This window comes from Zingiber officinale, chromosome 7A (genome assembly GCF_018446385.1).
Source record: "Zingiber officinale cultivar Zhangliang chromosome 7A, Zo_v1.1, whole genome shotgun sequence".
NCBI classification, from domain to species: domain Eukaryota; kingdom Viridiplantae; phylum Streptophyta; class Magnoliopsida; order Zingiberales; family Zingiberaceae; genus Zingiber; species Zingiber officinale.
This window is the reverse complement of record NC_055998.1, coordinates 105,265,494-105,271,493: the sequence shown is the minus strand read 5'-3', so window position 1 is coordinate 105,271,493 and position 6,000 is coordinate 105,265,494.

Sequence of the window (6,000 nt, the reverse complement as noted above, 5' to 3'; positions counted from 1 at the left end):
AAGTTGCCCCTAGGTCGATGGTCTATGAAACGGGCCTAGTTTCTAGTAGGTTCAAGATTAGCTATCTTGGATCTACTTAGGATGCGCACATTTATGTATGTATGTGGTACAAAGTCGGACCCTCATGTTGAGATTATGTTTAAGTACCTATATGATATATGTTTTCAAAGGAACATCTTGCATATTCTCATTTCATTCTATATGTACATATTTTCAAAAGAGCATCTTGCATCCACATATCTCATATTGTATGATTCCTTATGCTTTAGAAAAATGCTCTATGGAGATATTTTCATGTTATGTGATCTTTATGCTTAGAAAGATGCCCTTGAGATATGATTATGATGTATAGATGTACATGCTACTATTTTATGCTTATGCTCTCACATGTTGTGCTATGACATGTCTTATGCTCTTACATATTATGATATGATTTACCTTATGCTCTCACATGATATGCTATGATTTACCTTATGTTCTCACATGTTCTATTCATGATTTGCCATATGCTATGTTTATGATTTATGGATTTTGTGAGTAGGAAAGGAACTTACTAAGCCTATGTGCTTATAGTTTATATTTCCTTGTACTGCAGAAAATGATAAAGAATGGCTAAACTAAAGGGAGCAGTAGGAAAGACAATGATAATGTGTGTGGAAGTAACATGGTGGAATAAATCCATTTATGTTTTAGAACCTATATATGTCTAAACTTGCATGTGAACCATGTTTTGATTTCATGTTGGTATGCCTATGCTTAAGTTATGGAATTATGAATCATGTTCAAGTATTATGCATGAATACTAGTATGTAGCATATCCATCATGTTATATGGTTATATTACTCACATGCCATGTTTAGTACAATGCATATGATAAATTAGAAAATTTTAAATACACCTTCCACTGCCATGAATTCATATGCATGTATATGTCACGTAGTCCAAGTAACACCCGTCCCTTCTTAGAGTAGCACTAGCATAGGAGGGGCGGGCGTTACAAATATAAACCCAAATCAAGCTCACATTCAAGTTGAAAATTATCATAACATTGGAGAATCTCTGGAGAGCCCTAAATAAGCAATGGATGACATCGTTGGAGTCCTTGTAACACCAGTAACTCACAAGACTTGAAATAGATGCAATCAGAACTTTCCAAGTCCATTAGTGGGTTTTGACCAAAATTTACTAATGGACCTAAGGTATTTAGATTTCTAAAAACTTGCAATCACTAGGAAGGGTTGATCAAGGAGAAGGTAGATATGATATCAAATCTTAGTTCTAACTACTACTAATGAAGTTCTTGTATCATAAAACACTGCAGCTAATGGATTTCAATGAACAACACACCTTGTCTAGTTTAAATTTACAAAATAACAACACCCAATTTTTAAAATCATAATTTAGAGTTGAAAACCAATTTACAAGCCTATTTGAAATTTCCATGCACACCCTATAGAGTTAAAACACAATATTCGACCTGGCCTATTTAGATTTCTAAAAAATCTCAACTGCTAGAAAGGGTTTAGTTTGTAGAACATAGATATGGTGTGAAGTTTTAGATATTGGGATTAAAAAAACTTAATTGTGATCAATGAACAAAGTGACCATGGTATCAAAATATCAGACCCACATTCAAGCTAAAAATTATCATAACATTGGAGCAGCTCTAGAGAGCCCTAAATAAGTAATGAATGACGCTATTGGAGTCCTTGCAATAATAGAAATTCACAAAACTTCAAATAGGTGCAATAGGACCTTTCTAGGTCTATCAATGGATTTTGGTAAAATCCACTGATGGACCTTGGGCATTTAGATTTCTGCAAATTCACAATAAATAAGAAGGTTGATCAAAGAGAAGGTAGATATGGTGTCAAACCTTAGTTCTAACTACTACTGATGAGTTCTTGTGGCGTGCCAGTTGGCACGAAACAATGCAGTTGATGGATTTTAATGAACAACACACCCTATCGAGTTTAAATTTACAAACACAACACCCATTTTTTTAGTCATAACTTAGAGTTGAAATCCAATTTATAAAACTATTTGAAATTTCTAAGCGCGCCCTGTAGACTTGAAACCCACTATTAGACTTAGCCTTATTAAATTTCAAAAAAATCATAACCGCTAGAAAGGTTTTAGTTTACAGATCATAGATATGGCATGAAGTTTTATATATCGGGATAAAAACTTTGGTTGTGATCAATGATGGCTATGGTATCGAGATATCAAGTCCACGTGAGCTTGATAAGGTATCATATCAGACACAATGTGTGTCTGATATGGGATCATATTAGTCCTAACGTGGGTCTGATATGAGTCTATATCAAGCTCATTTTGAAGCTGAAATCTATCGTAATGGTGGAGCACCTTTGGAGAGCCCTAAATAAGCAATAAATGGCACTATTGGAGGCATTGTAACACTAAAATTTAACAAGACTTGAAATAGGTGCAATAATCCATTCTAGGTCCATTAGTGGATTTTGACCAAAATCCACTAATGGACCAAGGATATTTGGATTTATGCAAACTTGCAATCACTAGGAAGGTTTGAGCTAAGAGAAGGTGGATATGATATCAAAACTTAGTTCTAACTACTAATGATGATGTTCTTGTGGTGTGCCAATTGGCATAAAATAGTACAACTGATGAATTTCAATGAGCAGCACACCATGTCGAGTTTAAATTTACAACACAATAATACCTAATTTTTTTAGTTATAACATAGAGGTGAAACCTAATTTACAAGACTATTTGAAATTTCCAAGAGCACCATGAAGACTTGAAACCCACTATTGAACCTACCATATTTGAATTTCTAAAAAATCACAACTGCTAGCAAGGTTTTAGTTTACAAATCGTAGATATAGTGTGAAGTTTTAGTTCTGACTTGTTAGGATGGGTTTACATTGATGTTGACTCTTTTTATTGATCAACACCAACATGTCAATTTGGACATTGTGATTTCTATTTAATTAGGCAATCATGTTGTTATTCTCGTGACCATTTAGTATGCACTTCCCATAACATAAATAACACTGTGTATTAAACAATAGAGACTACATTTAAAGATATTAAAGTAACAACACTCTACACAACTATTTTTCTTATAATACTATAGATATACTACATATAAAATATATGGATCCACTCTTCTTGCTTACAAAATGTATAAATCAAGTAGAAAATTCCTATATACGTATACAATAAGTCAAGAACTAGGGGCTGACGACATTTTACAAGTCCTTCGATTATGGTCTAGTTGTTTGCAATGGTTGCATTTAATTTTTACCTTCCCCTTATGTTTCAACTCAATTCATGCCTTATTTCGTCAACCGAACTGCACAAGACTATAGTGACATAAAGCTATAATATTGTTTACGCCCCTAGGCTAAAATTCCTTGCTTCAACAAGGGTAAATGTAATCCATGTAAGTGGTCTAGTTTTGTGAATGAAAATAATACTCACAATAGGAGAGTGTATCCATGTTCCAGTAAATGATGACGACAATAACATGTGATCAAGCAGCCTTGAATTTTGAAACTCCCCGCAGTTATAATATTTTCTTTCCAAATCAATAATGTATGAAGGACTCCTGTCTCTACTTCCATTTCAAATTGAGAGTAGGGGTAAACTTTATATAGTCTAGCTTTCTCTTTCTTTGAATCCATTTCTTTGGTAGCATGAGGTGTCAAAACAACATACCATTTCAAGACTTCCTCCCTAGGTTAAAGAACAATTGGACTACCTTTCTTCTGGTATTATCAATTAACCTATTTATGAGAAGTTCATGTATATGTTTGAAAAAATTATTTAAACTCTTTACACACTTAGTGGTTAACATTGTATATCTTTTCCCACTAAAGTGTGCATTAACCCATCTTTTAGTATCAATGTTCTAAAGCCACTTATGGGCATCTGGATGCTTTTCAACCATGAACCGCATTATGAGATTATACTAGAGTGTTGTATTTACTCGTGTTGCTTTCTAAAATAAATGTAAAACTGACCTATTGCCAGTATCTGTTACCATATTGCAAGACATATGGTAGTAATAGAAAGCATGATTGTGGCTGGGTAGATTTTCCTAACTACTGATATAATGTTGTGATGTCTATCTGATACTATGCTCATTGATTGTGTATCGACGTCAAGGAATCTCTTCGTATGATCCAAAAACCATTTTCATGCAGACCCACATTCAACTTCAGCGAATCCAAAGGCAACTAGGAGGACATTGTCATTACCATCTATCACTGTAGCCATCAACAACACACTCGGATACTTCCCTCTTAGATGTGTGGCATCAATCCTGATCAGTTTGTATAGATAAGACCTGAATACTCTTCAACAATCGCCAAAAGCCCAAAATAGTGTTGGAACTAATTGTTACCATTTTTATGTAGTGTCTCATAAGTTTCAGGATCCCTAACTCTTAACTCACACAGATATAATAGAAGATTTTTATATGCCTGGTCATAATCTCCAACGACCTTTTTCTTCACTTTCTCCTGGGTTATGCATGCTTTTCTATATGATATAGTCACTCCAAACATAACTTTTATATCTAATATAATTATAATTAGTTTGTACCGTTCATTAGAAACAAATTACTCTTCAACAAAAGATGCCACAAATGAGGAAGATCATCCTTGATGATCAGTACTTTCTCTAACGATGCCACATTAGTGTTCCTTTACATATTTTGTAACAGTCAACTCTACATCCCCAACCAACTACTCTCCATGTATATGATTGATTGAAACAGACTCTTTTAACTCTATTTATCTGAGTATCAACTGTGCTATATTTCATATGTTTAATCATAGCATGTTTCACAAGTACATTCTTGAACTCTTGTCGACATGGAAAAAACTGCCCAACAAAAAATTCATGCTCATCTTTTGCCTCTCCAATTGGCCTTTGTAACAATTGAGAATTCAAAATATATGGATCATCAACTATTGGGAACTCCTCCTCTAAGTCACCGTACTACTATGGCGAAATTCATATTGTTTAATCTGTATATCATCAGTTAAGAATTCTTGTACATCTGCATGATGTTATAATTCCTCTGTAATCAGGATATAATGTTCTTCCTCCTCACTCTAAATAGGCTCAAAGTATTTAGTAAGTGTCGTATAAGCATTCAGAACCTCATCTTCTAAGTTACTTGCTTCTTCATTTAGATCAAATGTCAAATTGCTTGTATTTCTATTTGTGTTCCCCACACCATTATACTCGGAAGATGATGGAATATTAGTTCTAGGTAATTCTACTACATTAGCTCCTTGAGTCTCACCATGCCCTCAAACCTAATTTCAAAAGTTTGGATTGAGTCTTATCAATTTTTTAAATATACATAGTCTTAAGAACCTTTTGCACAAACTCACTAAGGGACTTGATATCATCATACCCACTTAAGACATCACCAATGGATTCCTCTTGAAGGATCGAAAACGTGATAGAAGGGGGGGTTGAATATCGCTCGTTAAAAACGTGTGTTTGTTGTATCAATTCATAAAACAAATATTAAAGTAGCAGCGGAATATAAAAGCAAAAGCAATATAGATGACTCAAGTGATTACTTGGTTCAGAGTCTATGTCGACTCCTACTCCAAGACTCATTATCCTTGATCGCATCGTTGGGCAATTCACTAATAGTCTTCTTTCTGGAAACTTCAGAGAAGAGGTAACTCATACAAATGATGTATAGGATAGTAGCAAACTAATATCTTATAGAAATAATGCAAGTACAAAATATACTGACAAAGATGAAGAGTTGAAATGCAGATCATCGGAGAAGAGTCGTAGCAGCTTTCACATGAAAATGAAGCGTAGTAGTAGCACAAACAGAAGAGTAGTAGATCAGAAGGTTATACATAAAAGTTGTTATCGTCGACACTGATTCAAGGTCCTTTTATAAGCCTCTTTCGGTCGATCAAAAAAGCGTTCAATCAATTGATCCTTTGGGTCGATCGATCACCCTATCGGTCGACTAAT